The sequence below is a fragment of the Monodelphis domestica genome, chromosome 4 (genome assembly GCF_027887165.1).
Source record: "Monodelphis domestica isolate mMonDom1 chromosome 4, mMonDom1.pri, whole genome shotgun sequence".
Lineage (NCBI taxonomy): Eukaryota > Metazoa > Chordata > Mammalia > Didelphimorphia > Didelphidae > Monodelphis > Monodelphis domestica.
In genome coordinates, this window is record NC_077230.1 from 34,346,070 (window position 1) to 34,366,954 (window position 20,885).

The window sequence follows — 20,885 nt, forward strand, 5'->3', positions numbered from 1 at the left end:
TTAATCATTTTATTACTGTTACTTTTTTTTATTAATTTTTAATCATTTCACTTTCGTGTTACATTTGTTATATGAACCTTTAAGGGATTTTACTTCCATGTTACCTTTGTTATATGAACTTTTAAAGGATTTTACTTCCATGTTACTTTTGTTATATGAACTTTTAAGGGATTTTACTTCCATGTTACTTTTGTTATATGAACTTTTAATCATTTTATTACTGTTACTTTTGCTATAATTAACTTTTAATCATTTCATTTTCATGTTACTTTTGTTATATGAACCTTTAGGGATTTTACTTCCATTTTACTTTTGTTATGTGCACGTTACTTTTGTTATTATTAACTTTTAATCATTTCACTTCTATGCTACTTTTTTATATGAACTTTTAAGCATTTTATTACTGTTACTTTTGTTATTATTAACTTTTAATCATTTCACTTCTATGTTACTTTTGTTATATGAACTTTTAAGGGATTTTACATCCATGTTACTTTTGTTATATGAAGTTTTAAGGATTTTACGTCCATGTTACTTTTGTTATATGAACTTGTAAGGGATTTTACTTCCTTGTTACTTTTGTTACATGAACCTTTAGGGATTTTACTTCCATGTTACTTTTGTTATATGAACTTTTAAGGAATTTACTTCCATGTTTCTTTTGTTATATGAACTTTTAAGGGATTTTACTTCCATGTTACTTTTGTTATATGAACTTTTAAGGGATTTTACTTCCATGTTTCTTTTGTTATATGAACTTTTAAGGGATTTTTTATACATGTTACTTTTATTATATGATCTTTTAAGGAATTTACTTCTATGTTACTTTTGTTATATGAACTTTTAATCATTTTATTACTGTTACTTTTGCTATTATTAACTTTTAATCATTTCACTTTCATTTTACTTTTGTTATATGAACCTTTAGGGATTTTACTTCCATGTTACTTTTGTTATATGCACGTTACTTTTTTTGTTATTAACTTTTAATTGTTTCACTTCTATGTTACTTTTGTTATATGAACTTTTAAGGGATTTTACATCCATGTTACTTTTGTTATATGAACTTTTAAGGAATTTACTTCCATGTAACTTTTGTTATATGAACGTTTAAGGGATTTTACTTCCATATTACTTTTGTTATATGAACTTTTAAGGGATTTACTTCCATGTTTCTTTTGTTATATGAACTTTTAATCATTTTATTACTGTTGCTTTTGTTATTATTAACTTTTAATCATTTCACTTCTATGTTTCTTTTGTTTTATTATTAACTTTTAATTATTTCATTTTTAAGTAAGTATTATTTTGATAGAGGATAATTTTTGCACAGGTTAATAATTGTTAATATCATACATATAACATATGAAAAAATGGTTATAATATGCACGTATACTTTTTTATAAGAACCAATATGGAATTTCCTCCATATGACCATAATGTAAAAAGCAATCATTCTAATCTAACAAAATATTTAGTTATTTTTCCTTTTCAACTTTTCATTGCCACTGCCACCAGCTTTAAGTCTCAAGTACTCTTTATTGGTTCATAATCCCAGAGAACTCAATAGGCTTTAGTCAAGCCCTCATGATGCTCTCTTACTTTTGTTTCAGAATCTATTTAAACAAAAGAAATGCATATAAAAATCTGTACATATTATAGATTTCCTGTAAGTGTACATATTGTTCATGAGATCTCCTTATTTACCTTACTTTTTTTTGTCATAATCCTCTCCAAATCATATTTTAAGAGCTACAAAGTATAGTTTTATATTCATCACTCTCTTATAGAATTTAGTTTAAATTTCTATCAAAGTATTTTAAATAACAATGAAAATAACTTCATAAAACCTCCCCCTTAAAATTTCAGTTCATTCTCTCATAAAGGTATAAAAGCTCAGTGGAATAAGGATACCTCTTTAGGATTCATTCATAGGCACAGGCAGCACTTATGCTTTGGGACATGGGTGAACAGAACACGTTGGAGGGCAATGAAATTAGAGCTAAGAGATATCCCAAAACTATCCTCATTAAGGACATTGTAACATGTAAGGCATCCATTGATGTTAAGTGAGCAGCCTAGATGTAATCATAAAACTGACTGGACAGGACCCTTCCTCCTGATAGGGAATATTTTAATATAGATACTTGCACATACACATGTATTTCCATTTAAATGTGTATACACATATCTAAAATAATCTATACTAAAAAATAAGCATCATATGAAACTGAGAAACACTAGCAGCTATCCCAATAAATATAAGAGTAATGAAAAAATAACAACTCTCCCCAATACTATTTGAAAATTTTCCGGAAATACAATAGTAATAAGAAAGACAAATCCAGGACCTAAAGAGAGGAAAACAGGAGTATATTTGTTATTCTTATTTGCTTATAACTGACAGATGTCTTAGAAAATCCTAAAAAATCAGGAGATATTGTAACAGAGATGAGAATTTATAGCAAATTTACATTCTACTAAGTAAACCCTCAAAAATCAATACTATTTCTATATAATAGCCACAAAGATTCAATGGGTAGTAATTAGAGATAAAAATCACATTGTAAATAACTATAAGTAGCTGCAAATAACATATTAGGCTCAAACTACTGAAATATACAAACTAATTGTATAAACAACATTATAAATTGATCCTTGAGGAAGAAAACTATAAATAGCTGGAGGGAATATTCATTATTCATGACTGGTGATCATAATTTAGGGCAAGTGTCAGTGCTACTCTACTTAACCAATTTCTAGTGCTATGGCAATCAGATTTTTAAAGGTTACATTCTGAAATTCAATAGAATTATAACAACTCAATTAAAAAAACATATTTAAAGGGAAATAATGAATGAAGACTGGGAAATATAAAGTCTGTAAATTAAATACTGAGTCCAGACTTCATACTGTTATAAGCAAGCAATCACCAAAGCCATACTCTAATGATTAAAAAATTGAAAATTAATTTTGTATATATAGTCAGTGAAGGGTGGTTTAGCATAAATGTTTGTTGTATTGTGACAAAGACTTTTTTCTATATCAAAAAATTATGTGGTTTAGGTTGTTTTTCTTTTCTATATGATTGTCTTTACTCTTTTCCTTATGTTAAACTATCTTTTGTATTCCCCCCATAAATCTAATTTTTTTAATCACAGATTGGTTTTTGGCTTAATCACTGTATTTTGTTGACAGAATTTTACTAAAAATTGTTAAATTAAGTTTCATTAAAAGTCTGGACTTCTGTAATTTTTCCTTCCCTTGTTTAGGTGTTAGGATTATAATTATTCAGTGAAATTTAATAGTGCTTTCTCAATGTTTTGAAAATATTTTATGTGTATAGTAATACTATAATTATTCTTTGAAAGTTTGACTCAATTCAGGACTAGGAATTTTTCACCAATATCCCCTGAATTCCCACTTTGGCATGGCATTTCATTTATACTTTGATTTCTTTCTCTCAATTGGATTATTAAAGAACTTTATATGGGATTCTGTTAGTTTGGATATTTAACATGCTCGAAGATTTTTCTCTATTTTGTATTTTCAGTTTTATCATCATAAAATCATATAAAGTTGGAAATTATTTGATTCCAGTTTTGTGTTTTATTATATTTTCTAGATTCTTAATTGGATTTTCTTCCATCTTTCTAATCATGTTGATGATTTGTCAAATTTGTTCATCTTTTTCAAAAAATCAACTTGTAGTTTTATGCATTATTTTCATCATTTGCAAAGTGGATTTTTTACTTAGTTTTCTCTAATTTTTCATAGTTCATTTTTCTATATTTTCTATTTATTAGCTGCGTTTCAGATATTTTAGTATGTTATTTCATCCTTATAATTTCCAATTGCATTTCCTGTTTTACCTAAAAGTTTATCAATTAAAAAGTCATGTTGGTTTTCCAAGTTATTTCTCTTAAAATTGTTTTATATTATTTCGAATTTTTTAAATTGTCTTTTCTTTTTCCTATAAAATGTGGGAAATGAATAATAAACTCTTTTATGAATTTATATTGTCAATCAAATTTCTATATCGGCCATGTTGAAAAAATACGAATGTCTTATTCTGTACTCTTGAGTCTTTGATTTATCAGGAGACAAATAGTATACTTTTTCATTAAGTGTCTTGCATCATGGTTTGTCATTACACTGATTAGAATTCCTAATTTGTTCAATGTTTTTGTCATTACCATATTGTTCTCCTTGGCTCTGTTTACTTGTCTCTCCTTCACACTTTACAAGTCTTCCCATTATTTTCTCAAACCTTCTTCCATTATTTATTGAAATACAATACCATTCTATCATATTTCCATCACATAACTTTCAGCCATTCCCCAATTTGTGGGCTTGCCTTCAAATTTCTATCCCTAGCCACATTAAAAAGGTATATAATATATTTTAAAATATGTATGCAAATACATATATGTGATATATAAATATATTTATGTATATGACTATCACTCCCTTCCACTGGCCTCCCTCTAATTACCCCATTTTCCCACAGTAAGGCCAGCTACATCTCTCACTATGAGTGCTAAGGGGGTAGTATCCTTTTTTATACTTTTTAAACTTTTACTTTATGTCTTAGTACCAATACTAAGTAAAAAGTTCCAAGACAGAAGAACAGTAAGGGCTAGGCAAAGTTGCCAAATTTGAATGCAGGACCTGTCTGTAGGTCTGGCTCTCTAACCATTGAAAAACCCAGCTGTCCTGGTATGATCCCTTAATAATGAAGTCTTCAGCCATCATATCAGTGTGTTATGTTTACCCTATTAGGTGATTAGGAGCTGGTTACTTTAACACTATGAACATCAATTAGACTTTGGTAAGAGATATTTGCTTCAACAATATAGTAAGAAAAGAATTCCAAATATTATCCCAACACCTTTTCTCCTATTTCAACACAATCACAGGCAAGGATGAGATCATACTTAACTTGGATTTGATCCACCAAATTTACTTACAAATCTCTCACTGAACAATGGAAGACTCTCTCTCTCTCACTTTTTTTTTTTTTTTGCTTTTAAGCATAGCCCAGGCTGGACCCCAGGCCCCAGACTTCCTGTAAGTGGCTAGAGATTCTGAACTTTTAAAATGCACAAGGCCTGGCCATCTGCATTCTCTTTCACCTAAAAGAAGGCAAAAAAGACACAAAATGACAAAAGTCACAGCATGGCATGTACTCCCAACTTTAGCTCAAATCCAGGTAAGACATGATCTGAGAGCCCTATGGCAACTGGCCATCCTCACACACTCTACAGGAAGGAAAGGGCCTTGACCATGTTTCCCATTGGATACTTTTGAGTATACCCCAGTTCTACAGCCCATCAAAAAGGCTCCTCTTCACCACATTGTCAGAGGACCCAAAACAAATACCTTGCAAATACTCCACAGCCTGCAGGGAGATCAACCTATGCCAGTTCATAGATGGGTCTGTTTGGTTGGCTTTCCATTATGATCACAATAAATGTTTCTGAAATAAGAAAAGTACCCCAAATGCCTAAGATTAACCACTATTTCATGATGGAAAATCCTTCATCAAAAGATTGAAACTACAGTTCTCAAAAGAAAAATTGTAAGTTATCATCAACTTTATTAAACATGATTGCAAGTCATTAATAAAATTGCATGCAATAACAGAATGGGGGCTCTACCTCAGGAGGTAGCATTACAAAAGTTCAGAACTGCCAATTTTGGAGAGGATATATAAAAATTAGCACAATGAGTTGTTCTACCTTTGACATGGCATATCCATTTGGGAAAACAATTTGGAATTATAATTTTGAAAAAGTGACTTAAAATGTCTATCCCCTTTGAATATTTTACTCTCAAGCATACATTCCCAAGAAACAAAAAAACTAAAAAGTTCCCCCTGACATCTAAATATTCATTATACCCTTTATGTTGTTGGAGGCAATTAGGGGAAGAAGTGGTTAGCATGCCGGGCATGGTGTCAGAAGACACAAGTTCAGATCTAGTTTTAGTTACTCATATCCTGGGCAAATCACTTAACCTCTGCCTACTTTACTTCCCTTAATTGGAAAATAGGGATAACAGGAGCCACCCTGTAGCTAGGATCAAATAAAATACTTGTAAAGTGCTTTGCACAGTGCCTGGCAAATAATGGACATTGTACAAATTCTCAGTGTTTCCAAGTCATGTTCTGGAAATAAATTCAAGTAGTTTATGATTATAGTTGCCCTTGGGAATCCACTATTCTTGTGCTCTATGGCAGTGATTGTGAACCTTTTAGAGCTGGAGTGCCAGTCCCTGCCCCCACACACCCCCAGAACAAGTGCTATGCCCACCACCAAGAGACAGCATATCATACCCCTCTCTCCCATGGAATCCCAGGTTTTCCCCTCCTTTACAAAGGTTTGAGGGATACCTTAGGGATACCCACATATCATTAAAATTCTTGTCTCCAATTCTTTTTTCCAGTATACATGAGCAATGACAATTGTTCCTGTGGTAGCCTAGTTTGCTCAAAATGCTAAAAATCTGCATGAGGAGATAAAGTCTTTATCTGCTAATGCCACAGGAATCTGATATTATTCCCATTGTAATTCTACTACTAGCTGGCAACCAGCAAGGGCATCTTGACTTTTTGAAATTATAGTCTAATATAATACCCTTTGGATTTGTTGCGCAAAATTTCAGGATCTGCGCCCACAAGTATTTTTGCAGTCTTCTTTCTGTACCACCTCTGTATATGATGATGCCACTGATAAGCAATTTTTGGATGGCTTTTGACTAATTTATTCTCAGATGAAGTAATTTTATCAGATTATTCTTGGCAGTGGACAGTGAATTGTATGTTATGTAATGACAACACACTTTTGCTCCTGCTGAGATTCTGCCTCGAAGCCTCCATTCTTCTAGTCATAAGGAATAACAAACATAGTAATGTTTGAGAATGAATGGAGAGTGCTTTTTTTAAATAAACCCTTCTGTCTTAGATGAGATGAGTATCATAGAAGAGGAACCAAGTGCAAGATTGTAAAGCTTTACTAGAAGGAGAAATCGTAGCTGGCTGCATCAGGGAATGTTTCTTGGAGGCAATTGAGTGTCAGCTGAGTCTGGAAATATGAGGAAGATTACATATATAAGCAGATTATATGTATATAATACATAATATATAGAATATATAAAATCTTTATATAATATATAATTTTATATATCTTATTATATATAAGATGATAAATATAAGCAGATAGCTGAGAGGGATAAGGAAGTTTCCAAATAGAGACCTGCACAGTCTATATGACTCACAATAGGAGATCAATTCTTATTGGAAGGAGGTAAGGCCTTTTGAAAGACTTGATTGTTTCTGTTTCTGATAGAAGGATATGTAGATAGATAGATAGATAGATAGATAGATAGATAGATAGATAGATAGATAGATAGAGATAGAGATAGAGATATAATATAGTTGGGGAGCATGATGAAAGCACTGTAGCCAGAAAGAAGAACATGAACAAAATTGGTCCCAGGAGGTTCAAAAAAGGAACTTTTGCAGTAAAAAGTAGGTAAATTAGTTACAGTATTGGGAGGATTTTGTAGTCAAATAAAAACTGAAAATATGAATGAAGTCATATTGTGGAGGGCTATAACTTAGGATTTTACTCCTACAAGGCAACATTTTTCACATTGCCAGTCATAGTTGGTTATGATCTGAAACTGCATAAAGACACAGAGCAATTGCTGATGTAATGATAGAACCATCATCCCCAAATGGGAGAAATTATGTAAAATATACCAGGAAAACTAAGTCAATGTTCCTATCTTTCCAAAAGGACAGAACTTTTCTAACTCCAAAGGAATTCTAGAAACTGCAGCCTGTGTAAGTTTGACATCAATCTAAAACAAAACTGGCTGTCTAAATAAAAAACAATCTAAAACAAAATAGATGGCTTGTGTCTCCTTAGTAAAGGAAAGCCGTGGTCACGAAAACCATGGTCACGAAAAGCCAATATGAATTCACTAAAATTACAGTATATATATACACATACATGCAAACATATAAGTCTATATTAGATAACTACAAAAAAGTGTGTTTCCTTTTTCATTCATTTGTTATATTGGGAAAACAGGAATAAGTAGCAAATCTAAGATTTCATTATGAATTGGGTCCAGCTCTTCCCTGGACAGGAAATTCCTTTACAGAGTCACCAAGAACATGTCATCCAGCTTGTCCTTAAGAAAAACCAGTGAATGGGAACCCACTATTCCTGAGGCTGCTCATTCCACTTTGAAAGTAAATTGGGCCAGTGCAGCCAAGATGGAGGAAACACAGCAGGGAGTTTCCCCATGAAATTCATCCAAATAGAACTAGAACATTATCTAAAATCCAGATAAGGAAATTTTTTTAAGTCACATTTTTCTATCCCTTTTCAGTAGCAGGAGACAAAGAGGACTCTCTTCATTGAGAACAGAAACTTCTACCCTTAATTTACTCCCCTCCCCACCACTCCCTTTCTTATTCACCTTCTACTTCTCATTAAAGCAAGATAGATTCTATACCCCAATGAATCAGGCTGTTCTTCCCTCTCTGACCAATTCCAATTAGAGTAAGGTTCAAGTAATACTTGTCACCACCCTCATCCTTCCCTCCATAGTAATAGTATTACTTACCTCCTGTGCCATGTTAGATGATATAATTTACCCCATTTCCACTTCTCTTGGGACACTAATATATTGCTGGGGGGGTTGCAAACTGATCCAACCATTCTGCAGGCAATTTGGAATTATGCCCAGTAATACCACTACTAGGTCAGAAATCCAAAGAGACTTAAAAAAATGGGAAAGGACATGGTTGTACAAAAATAGTTAAAGCTGCCCTTTTTGTGGTGGCAAAGAAATGGAAACTAAAGGGACAGCCCTCAATTTGGGAATGGCTGAACAAATTGTGGCATAAGATGGTGACAGAATACTATTGTGCTCTGACATTAACAGGATGATCTCAGAAAGAGTTGTAAAGACCTACATTAATTGATGCACTGAAATGAACAGAACCAGGAAAACATTATAAACAGTAACAGCAATAGTGTGGAATGATCAAATTTGATAGACTTAGCTGCTCTCAGTGATACAATGATTCAGACAGCATTTTAGATAGGTAGCCACAAACACAGAAAAGATGTAGGATGACAGGGGATGGAAGAAATAAGTCAGGGGGTTTTGAGGATAAGCCTGAAATATGTTTCTTTGCAGGCAGTAGGGAAGGAGTCAGCAGACAGAGACTGAGAATAAGTCAGAGTGTGGGGACAGATTCCAGTTCCATTGCCATGTGGACCATTTCAACTATTTCAGGTCCTGAGCTCTGTGGCTCTCAGGCTCAGTAAGAATTCCATTATCTGCTTGTTTTCTTATTGGTGGTTTGGAGAGTGAAGCCTGACTTCAGATCTATCCTCAAATGCATTTTCTCTCTTTTCTTTCCTGTCCAATTTGGATTTCTTTTTTTTAAATTTAATTTAATTTAATTTAAATTTTTTGGTTACAATACTCACTTTATTTCCCTCCCTCCTCTCCACCCACACTTCCCACAGCCAAGGCGCAATTTCATTGGGTATTACTTGTGTCCTTGATCAGAACCTATTTCAATAATGTTGTTTGCACTGGGATGTTCATTTAGAGTCTACATCCCCAACCATATCCCTTTGACCCATGGATTCAAGCAGTTGATTTTCTCCTGGGTTTTTACTCCCACAGTATTTCCTCTGGATGTGGATAGTGCTTTTTCTCATCCAAATTGGATTTCTGAATCTAAAACAAGGCTTACTTTGTGCATATTTCCCCCATACTTTTGTCACTTCTGTCATCCATGGTTGTGAATCTATTTTTTTAATGTCCCCAGGATATGGTCAGGAGTTGAATCAAAGGGATGTTAATAGTAGAAATTTCTGGGGCAACAAGGAAGGTGTTGGGTTCTTATGACTTCAACAGGAGCTCCTATTACAATTTTCCAAGTCAAAGAAATCCAGGGTACACCTGCACATCCCTGCTCAACCTAAGTAACTTCCTTTTCAATTGCAAAGATTTTTATAGGTCTTTGACTCCTCCTCATTTGCTAACATCTGGCAAATGTACAATATGTAGGCAGAAACTGATGTTGAATACAAATATTCCATAACCTTGGGAAAGGGTTCAAGCCTCTTATTCCTCATCACTTATTTTATTGTCCTTTCAGGATTCATCAGGAATCCAGATTCTTTCTAGGCTAACTGTCTTTCTACTGTGAGCCATGATCCCACTTAGTATGGGAATAGAGCATATTGTTCCATCAGGCAAAGTGTTGCCGTCAAATAAAAGAAAATAATAGCTAAGAGTGCCTGGTAATTCTCACTTAGATTCCTTGGTTCTTTAATGGCTCAGCTTAAGCACCAAGAGCACACTACCAAATGTTTCTTCATTCCTCAACTTCTTCCCTAGTAACTTCTTTCCTAGAATTACCCTGTATTTATTTTTTAGTTCATCTTAGCATATATACGTTTTTTGTTTAGTGGTTTGAAATGCAAATGGAAATGGAAACCATGAAACAGTACATTAGAATCTGTAGACATCATGTTGACTTAGAGAATCCTCTAGCCATATTACCTATATTTCATTTTTTATATTCTGTTAACTAGTTACCAATTACGTTTTAATCTTGTCTACCATGCCGCTCTTTGGTGTGTGACACTGTTTCACACCTCTGGACTAAGCCATATTATTCCTCTTGAGGGCAGGAACTGTTTGCACTAATACATATTTGTTGGTTGACTAGATTGATAGGTACAATTGGGTACATCCTTGTTGTTGCTAGGGAAGCTTGTTATGAAACGCAGGGAATGAAATTACATAAGTCTCAAATGAAAGAAAAAAGAAGTCTGCATATCAAATGTAACAAAGGTAGGAAAATGGAAAGACTAGGTAGATCTGGGCTGAGGTATCTGTCAATTTTTGCTGCTGCTTTTTGAGTGCTGGCTAACGATTATAAGTTTTAAAGCAAATGAAAAGTTTATTCAGGATAAAGAATCTGTTGTTTCCTCATAGGGCCAAGCACTCAGCCAATAAAAGATAATTACATAACAGAGCACTTATGATATGTCACATCACCAAGGTAACAGGAGGAATGGAGATAAACAAAGAGCGGAGCCTGGGGAGATCATTTCTGAAAAGAAAAAGATGAGGTAGGATGTGTTATGATTTAGAGGATGACAGTTGATAAATTGTGGAATTTTGTATTATATAGAAGTTTGCCATGGATTTTTTTTTTTTGTGTGGTGGAATGGTTTACTATGAAATTGCATTAGAAATTTTTCTTAAAACTCTTTTTTTTTAAAATATATTTTATTTGGTCATTTCCAAGCATTATTCGTTAAAGACATAGATCATTTTCTTTTCCTCCCCCCACCCCCCATAGCCGACGCGTAAATCCACTGGGCATTAGATGTTTTCTTGATTTGAACCCATTGCTTTGTTGAGAATCTTTGCATTAGAGTGTTCATTTAGAGTCTCCTCTGTCATGTCCCCTCAACCGCTGTATTCAGGCAGTAGCTTTTCCTCAGTGTTTCCACTCCCATAGTTTATCCTTTGCTTATGAATAGTGTTTTTTTCTCTTGGATCCCTGCAAATTGTTCAGGGACATTACACCGCCATTAATGGAGACGTCGATTACGTTCGATTATACCACAGTGTATTAGTCTCTGTGTACAATGTTCTCCTGGTTCTGCTCCTCTTGCTCTGCATCACTTCCTGGAGGTTGTTCCAGTCTCCATGGAACTCCTCCACTTTATTATTCCTTTTAGCACAATAGTATTCCATCACCAACATATACCACAGTTTGTTCAGCCATTCCCCAATTGATGGGCATCCCCTCGTTTTCCAGTTTGGGGCCACCACAAAGAGCGCAGCTATGAATATTTTTGTACAAGTCTTTTTGTCCATTATCTCTTTGGGGTACAGACCCAGCAGTGCTATGGCTGGGTCAAAGGGTAGATATTCTTTTGTCGCCCTTTGGGCATAGTTCCAAATTGCCCTCCAGAATGGTTGGATCAGTTCACAACTCCACCAACAATGAATTAATGTCCCTACTTTGCCACATCCCCTCCAGCATTCATTACTTTCCTTTGCTGTAATGTTAGCCAATCTGCTAGGTGTGAGGTGATACCTCAGAGTTGTTTTAATTTGCATCTCTCTGATTATAAGAGATTTAGAACACTTCTTCATGTGCTTGTTAATAGTTTTGATTTCTTTATCTGAGAACTGCCTATCCATGACCCTTGCCCATTAATCAATTGGAGAATGTCTTGATTTTTTTGTACAATTGATTTAGCTCTTTATAAATATGAGTAATTAAACCTTTGTCACAGGTTTCTATGAAGATTTTTTCCCAATTTGTTGTTTCCCTTCTGATTTTAGTTACATTGGTTTTGTTTGTACAAAAGCTTTTTAGTTTGATGTAGTCATAATTATTTATTTTACATTTTGTGATTCTTTCTATGTCTTACTTGGTTTTAAAGCCTTTCCCCTCCCAAAGGTCTGACATGTATACTATTCTGTGTTTACCCAATTTACTTATGGTTTCCTTCTTTATGTTTAAGTCACTCACCCATTTTGAATTTATCTTGGTGTAGGGTGTGAGGTGTTGATCTATTCCTAGTCTCTCCCACACTGTCTCCCAATTTTCCCAGCAGTTTTTGTCGAATAGTGGATTTTTGTCCCAAAAGCTGGGATCTTTGGGTTTATCGTATACTGTCTTGCTGAGGTCGCTTTCCCCCAGTCTATTCCACTGTTCTTCCTTTCTGTTTCTTAGCCAGTACCAAATTAAAAAAACTCATGATAATTTGCAATGGTGGCTCAAGATTATAAAATTCTAAAGGGGATCACTGAGGATTTGTCCAGTTTCAAGAGATTTAACTTTATTGAGGAATTTAAAAATATTATAAAATGCTATAGTAGGTTCTAGGGAAAGAAAATATGTCATGACCAATATCTTCTAATGTGTTTTCAGTTTCATACGATTTTCACTACGTTAGCAATTTATCTAATGAACAAATATAATAATGTCATTGGGGAATGAAGGGTTTGGATACATAATGGAAATTTCTCTTTTTTCTGTATAAATAGTTATAAACATAAATGCATCTATATTTACGTAATTAATATACTACATGTAAATGCAGGTCACATAGCTAATGTCTGAAGCTCTATCCATTATATCATCTAGCCATCCTACATTTATGCATACATTCATATTTCTTTCTACATCCCTATCTATGCTGATGTCTATGTCTATACACACATAACGCGCGCACACACAGAAACTGTTCCCAGGGAATTTTGTTAGAGATGATTTTAATGTCACCAACAAGTGCCTTTTTATTTACTAAATTTCTGGATCATTAATTTTTTCACTTAACTATTCTGTTCCTTAATTTGTTCCTAAGTCTAATGAATAAGTCAGACCAGAAAAGTGTTTATTAATACCTGTGGTCAGTGAGTTTGCTTCCTTTTTAAATTTCTATGCCTGTATTTCAATATAATTAATTCCTTTGTAATTCTTTCTTTTTTTTAAAATATATTTTATTTGATCATTTCCAAGCATTATTCGTTAAAGACATAGATCATTTTCTTTTCCTCCCCCCCACCCCCCATAGCCGATGCGTAAGTCCACTGGGCATTAGATGTTTTCTTGATTTGAACCCATTGCTTTGTTGATAGTATTTGCATTAGAGTGTTCATTTAGAGTCTATCCTCTGTCATGTCCCCTCAACCTCTGTATTCAGGCAGTTGCTTTTTCTCGGTGTTTCCACTCCCATAGTTTATCCTTTGCTTATGAATGGTGTTTTTTCTCCTGGATCCCTGCAAGTTGTTCAGGGACATTACACCGTCACTAATGGAGAAGTCCATTACGTTCGATTATACCACAGTGTATTAGTCTCTGTGTACAATGTTCTCCTGGTTCTGCTCCTCTCGCTCTGCATCACTTCCTGGAGGTTGTTCCAGTTTCCATGGAACTTCTCCACTTTATTATTCCTTTTAGCACAATAGTACTCCATCACCAACATATACCACAGTTTGTTCAGCCATTCCCCAATTGATGGGCATCCCCTCGTTTTCCAGTTTGGGGCCACCACAAAGAGCGCAGCTATGAATATTTTTGTACAAGTCTTTTTGTCCATTATCTCTTTGGGGTACAGACCCAGCAGTGCTATGGCTGGGTCAAAGGGTAGATATTCTTTTGTCGCCCTTTGGGCATAGTTCCAAATTGCCCTCCAGAATGGTTGGATCAATTCACAACTCCACCAGCAATGAATTAATGTCCCTACTTTGCCACATCCCCTCCAGCATTCATTACTTTCCTTTGCTGTAATGTTAGCCAATCTGCTAGGTGTGAGGTGATACCTCAGAGTTGTTTTGATTTGCATCTCTCTGATTATAAGAGATGTAGAGCACTTCTTCATGTGCTTGTTGATAGTTTTGATTTCTTTATCTGAGAACTGCCTATCCATGTCCCTTGCCCATTTATCAATTGGAGAATGGCTTGATTTTTTGTACAATTGATTTAGCTCATTATAAATATGAGTAATTAAACCTTTGTCACAGGTTTCTATGAAGATTTTTTCCCAATTTGTTGTTTCCCTTCTGATTTTAGTTACATTGGTTTTGTTTGTACAAAAGCTTTTTAGTTTGATGTAGTCAAAATTGTTTATTTTACATTTTGTGATTCTTTCTATATCTTGCTTGGTTTTGAAGCCTTTCCCCTCCCAAAGGTCTGACATGTATACTATTCTGTGTTTACCCAATTTACTTATGGTTTCCTTCTTTATGTTTAAGTCACTCACCCATTTTGAATTTATCTTGGTGTAGGGTGTGAGGTGTTGATCTATTCCTAGTCTCTCCCACACTGTCTTCCAATTTTCCCAGCAGTTTTTGTCGAATAGTGGATTTTTGTCCCAAAAGCTGGGATCTTTGGGTTTGTCGTATACTGTCTTGCTGAGGTCGCTTTCCCCCAGTCTATTCCACTGATCTTCCTTTCTGTTTCTTAGCCAGTACCAAATTGTTTTGATGACTGCTGCTTTGTAATATAGTTTTAGGTCAGGGACTGCAAGGCCCCCATCATATGTGTTTTTTTTCATTATTTCCCTGGATATCCTTGATCTTTTGTTCTTCCAAATGAACTTTGTTATGGTTTTTTCTAAATCAGTGAAGAAGTATTTTGGTAGTTCAATGGGTATGGCACTAAATAGATAAATAAGTTTGGGTAGGATGGTCATTTTTATTATATTGGCTCGTCCTATCCATGAGCAGTTAATGATTTTCCATTTGTTCAAGTCTAGTTTTAGTTGTGTGGCGAGTGTTTTGTAGTTGTGTTCATATAGTTCCTGTGTTTGTCTTGGGAGGTAGATTCCTAGGTATTTTATTTTGTCTAAGGTGATTTTGAATGGGATTTCTCTTTCTAGTTCTTGCTGCTGAGCTGTGTTGGAGATATATAGAAAAGCTGATGATTTATGTGGGTTTATTTTGTATCCTGCAACTTTGCTAAAGTTGTTGATTATTTCAATTAGCTTTTTGGTTGAATCTCTAGGATTCTTTAAGTAGACCATCATGTCATCCGCAAAGAGTGATAACTTAGTCTCCTCCTTGCCTATTTTGATGCCTTCAATTCCTTTATCTTCTCTAATTGCTACTGCTAGTGTTTCTAGTACAATGTCAAATAGTAGAGGTGATAATGGGCATCCTTGTTTCACTCCTGATCTTATTGGGAATGCATCTAGTTTATCCCCATTGCAGATGATATTAGCTGTTGGTTTTAGATATATACTGTTTATTATTTTTAGGAATGACCCTTCTATTCCTATGCTTTCTAGTGTTTTTAATAGGAATGGGTGTTGTATTTTATCAAAGGCTTTTTCTGCATCTATTGAGATAATTATGTGGTTCTTGTTAGTTTGCTTGTTGATGTGGTCAATTATGTGGATGGTTTTCCTAATGTTGAACCAGCCCTGCATCCCTGGTATAAATCCCACTTCATCATGGTGAATGATCCTTCTGATCACTTGCTGGAGTCTTTTTGCTAGTATCCTATTTAAGATTTTTGCATCTATATTCATTAGGGAGATTGGCCTATAGTTTTCTTTCTCTGTTTTTGACCTGCCTGGTTTTGGAATCAGTACCATGTTTGTGTCGTAAAAGGAGTTTGGTAGAACTCCTTCTTTGCTTATTATGTCAAATAGTTTGTATAGTATTGGGATTAACTGTTCTCTGAATGTTTGATAGAATTCATAGGTGAATCCATCAGGCCCTGGGGATTTTTTCTTAGGAAGTTCGTTGATGGCTTGATGGATTTCAATTTCTGATATGGGATTATTTAAGAATTCTATTTCCTCTTCTGTTAGTCTAGGCAGTTTGTATTTTTGTATATATTCATCCATTTCTCCTAAATTGGTGTATTTATTGCCATATAATTGGGCAAAGTAATTTCTAATGATTGCCTTAATTTCCTCCTCATTGGAGGTGCTGTCCCCCTTTTCATCTTTAATGCTGTGAATTTGCTTTTCTTCCTTCCTTTTTTTAATTAGATTGACCAGTACTTTGTCTATTTTGTTTGTTTTTTCAAAGTACCAGCTTCTTGTCTTATTTATTAAATCAATAGTTCTATCACTTTCGATTTTATTAATTTCTCCCTTAATTTTTAGGATTTCTAATTTGGTTTTCTGCTGGGGGTTTTTAATTTGATCGCTTTCGAGTTTTTTCAATTGCATTTCCAATTGATTGATCTCTGCTCTCCCTTGTTTGTTAATATAAGCTTTCAGGGATATGAATTTGCCTCTGATTACCGCTTTGGCTGCATCCCAAAAGGTTTGAAAGGATGTTTTGCCATTGTCATTTTCCTCGATGAAATTATTAATTGTTTCTATGATTTCTTCTTTAACTAAAGGGTTTTGGAGTATCATATTGTTTAATTTCCAATTGGTTTTAGATTTGGTTTTCCATGTACCATTACTAATCATTATTTTTATTGCCTTGTGATCTGAGAAGGCTGCATTCATTATTTCTGCTTTTTTGCATTTGTGTGCTATGTTTCTGTGACCTAATGTATGGTCAATTTTTGTGAATGTGCCATGTGGTGCTGAGAAGAAGGTGTATTCCTTTTTATCCCTATTTATTTTTCTCCATATGTCTATTAATTCTAATTTTTCTAAGATTTCATTCACTTCTTTTACCTCTTTCTTATTTATTTTTGGATTTGATTTATCTAAATTTGATAATGGTTGGTTTAAGTCTCCCACTAGTATGGTTTTATTGTCTATTTCTTCCTTCAATTCTCCTAGTTTCTCCATTAGAAATTTGGGTGCTATATTATTTGGTGCATACATGTTGATTAATGATATTTCCTCGTTGTCTAGAGTCCCTTTTAACAAAATATAATTACCTTCCCTATCCCTTTTGATCAGGTCTATTTTTGCATTGGCTTTATCAGATATCATGATTACCACTCCTGCCTTCTTTCTATCAGTTGAGGCCCAGAAGGTCTTACTCCATCCTTTAATTCTGACCTTGTGGGTGTCAACCCGCCTCATGTGTGTTTCTTGAAGACAACATATGGTAGGGTTTTGGATTCTAATCCATTCTTCTATTCGTCTACGTTTTATGGGTGAGTTCATCCCATTCACGTTCAAAGTTATGATTGTCATTTGTGGACTCCCTGGCATTTTGATTGCCTTCCCTAATTCTAACCTTTTCTTCTTCAGCTCTACCTTTTAGTCCAGTGATTTACTTTGAATCAGTGCCCCTTGTCCCCTCCCTTGATGTTTCCCTTTTTAGTCCCTACCTTTTTGTTCCCTTCCCTCCCCCCTCTCTTTCCCTCCCTTTTTGTTCTCCCTCTCCTCCTCCCCACCTTGGTTTTCCCTTCTCCTTACCCTTGTTGGGTAAGATAGAATTCAAGATCCCAATGGATCTGGATGTTTTTCCCTCTCAGAGTTGATTTCCCTGAGATTGAGGTTTAAGTAAACCCCCCCTTCTCTCTTCCTCTCCTTCTTATAGGAGTTTTCTTCCCCTCCCCTTCCCATGTGAATCTTTGTGTGAGAACGATTATTCTATTTGGTCTTTCTTTACCCCCTATTTATACATTACATTTTCCCCACATGTTAGTATACATAGATTGATATAAATGTAGTCCTTATAGAAGAGAGTTTGAGTAAAAGAAGAAGATGACATTTTTCCCCTTTCCTTAATATTTACCTTTTCAGGTATTCCTTGCTCTTTGATTTTCGGTATCAAACTTTCCACAGAGCTCTGGTCTTTTCTTTGCAAAAAGTTGGAAGTCTTCTATTTTGTTGAATGCCCATACTTTCCCTTGGAAGTATATAGTCAGTTTTGCTGGGTAGCTGATTCTTGGTTGGAGACCCAGTTCTCTTGCCTTTCTGAAGATCATGTTCCATGTCTTACGATCATTCAGAGTAGAACTTGCAAGGTCTTGTGTGACCCTGATTGGTATTCCTTTATATCTAAATTGTCTTTATCTGGCTTCCTGTAGGATTTTTTCTTTTGTTTGATAGCTTTGGAATTTGGCAATTACATTCCTGGGAGTTGTCTTTTGGGGGTTTAGTGTAGAAGGTGTTCTGTGAGCTCTGTCAGTGGCTGTATTGCCCCCTTGTTCTAGAATCTCTGGGCAATTTTCTTTGATTATATCTTGTATCACCATGTCCAGTTTGGTGTTTATTTCTGGCTTTTCTGGGAGTCCAATTATTCTTAAATTTTCTCTTCTCCCTCTATTTTCCAGATCTATCACCTTGTCGGTGAGATATTTTATGTTCTCTTCTAATTTCTTGGTGTTTTGGCTTTGCTTTATTAGTTCTTGCTTTAAAGCCTGGTTTTCTTTTACAGTTTGGTTAAACTGGTTTTGTAGATGCATGAATTTCTTTTGCATTATTTCCCACTTTTCCTCCCAGAGGGCTTCCATCTTTTTGGTCGTTTCTGATTCAAATTCTTCATGGGTTTGTGGAGAGTTTCTATTTCCTTTGGAAGATTTTGGAGAATTTTCTTGTATATCTTCTTCTATCTGCTCTGTATTTTGTATTTTGGCTCCATAGAATGTGTCCAAAGTCGCCCCTTTCTTCTTATTTTTCTTGGTATTTTGGGGCTTCTGTGCTTCTGTGGAGTTTGTCATCTCTGAATGTGGAGGATTAGCTTTTCTTGTCTCTGTCTGGTGATCAGAGGCTTTAGTCCTGGGCAGATGTTGGTTCTATGAGCTTTCCCTGGGTTAAACTGAATATGCCTCACTGGAACTGGAATGGAAGGGTCGGACCACGAGGCCACACTCTCCCCCTGGCTCACTTTCCGGAAGTTGCCTTCAGAATCGCTGGCCGTGAGGCTGTTTCGTCGGCCTGCGGGGGGATGGGCTGCAGCTTCCCCAAGCTCCGAGGGCATGGACTTTCACTGAGACTTGGATAGCAGGATCCAGCCGGTGAGGCTGTCTTGCCCGCCCTGAGGGTTGCTGTTGTTTCGACCAGCTCTCTGCAGCGGAAGCCCCAGGCAGTAACTTTCACTGGGACTCGGATAGAAGGCCCTGAGGGTTGTTGTTCCGAGGACCCTGCTCTCTGAGCCCAGCTGGGCTGCGGCTTCCGGGAGCCTTGGACTCTGCTCTCCTACCCCTGAGGTCCGAGTGATCTCGGGTTCTGGCTTTTGAGGGGGGCCATACCTTTTGATCCGGGTTCAGGTCCAGGAGGAGGGTTCCCAGGGTCTGTGCTGTTGATCGTTTTGAATTTCGGCACCTTAGGAGTTTATAGTTTGAGATCGGTTGGGAAGGGTTTTCCGGAGATCTGAACTTTAGCTTTCTCTAAGCTGCCATCTTAACCAGAAGTCATCCTGTAATCCTTTCTATTTTGTTTTATGCATCTAATTTTTTTTTTCTTGGAAAAGGTCTTCACCACATTACTAAAGGAGTTAATGACACAAAATAGGTTAAGAGTTTCTGGAATAAAAGATCACTAAGGTTCTTCCAAACTATAAATTTCTTGATCTATGCTGCTATAATTTTTTTCTGATTTCATAGGCACATTAACGGAATATATTTTCCATGTCTACCTTTTTCTTTACATATTACATACTTACTATTGTTACTCTATAATATTACATATTATAATAAATACTTTATACTACATTATTATATCTGAAAAGTTGGCCAACTTCAGCCTTTACTCTTTCTATAGTGATAAAGTAGAGAACAAGGAATACAAGATGAAAGCATGTGATAGATCTATTGTGAATTGACTGTATGTTCATCAAATGAGAGAACAAATGGAGCACTTTCAAAATCAGAAGAAGCAAAGCAATAAAGAAGTACTGAATTTTCTGGTGATAAACTAAGAAGTAAGAAATTTTTTGAAATGAATAAAACTTATGGCTTCAGATGTCTAAGTGCCTAGAGTATGAATACTTTCAGTAGAGTAAGGACCCTGGTATTCCTGTGAGAAGTACATAGGACATGTGGCATTGCTACAGCAATTTCCTCTGGCTCCCATAGGGCAGTTGAAGCAAAATGATAAAAAGGCAACAAGGTTTTTTGTTTTTTGTCAGGTTGTGTGTGAAAAATTAGAATATAGTTAATATTTTTAGTTGGTTTTGATCTCTAATATAACAGAGAAGGATAAAGGACAATAAGATTCTACCACACTGGAATTCTCTTGCCTTGCAGAAATTGGAAAAGGAAAAAAAGATGTTGAGGATGATAAAAGAACATAGCTAGGTTGAGGAAGACTGTCAGATGATATCCAGGTCTGAAAATGATTTTATTTTTGGACAATACAAAGGATAGACTTAACGCTGGAAAAACTGCATCCATTGTGCCTCATACCTCCTAGCATAAACATTACTTGGGGTATATCTACATA

The 20,885-nt window shown here is 35.2% G+C and overlaps 1 protein-coding gene across 5 annotated transcripts in view; it reads left to right on the top strand.

Moving 5' to 3' along the window:
* Nucleotides 1-20,885, top strand: part of LOC103098397 (neurabin-1-like) — a 93,684-nt gene that overhangs the window by 42,749 nt on the left and 30,050 nt on the right. The window contains exons 1-3 of one of the 5 annotated variants that reach the window (XM_056793269.1): nucleotides 8,800-9,124; nucleotides 9,220-9,346; nucleotides 20,205-20,364. The gene's annotated coding sequence lies outside the window, so the exon portion shown is untranslated. Of the gene's footprint in view, nucleotides 1-8,738; nucleotides 9,347-10,655; nucleotides 11,178-20,204; nucleotides 20,365-20,885 lie in introns of those variants that run through there. The other 4 variants (XM_056793271.1, XM_056793267.1, XM_056793268.1 and 1 more) reach the window with 4 other exon arrangements.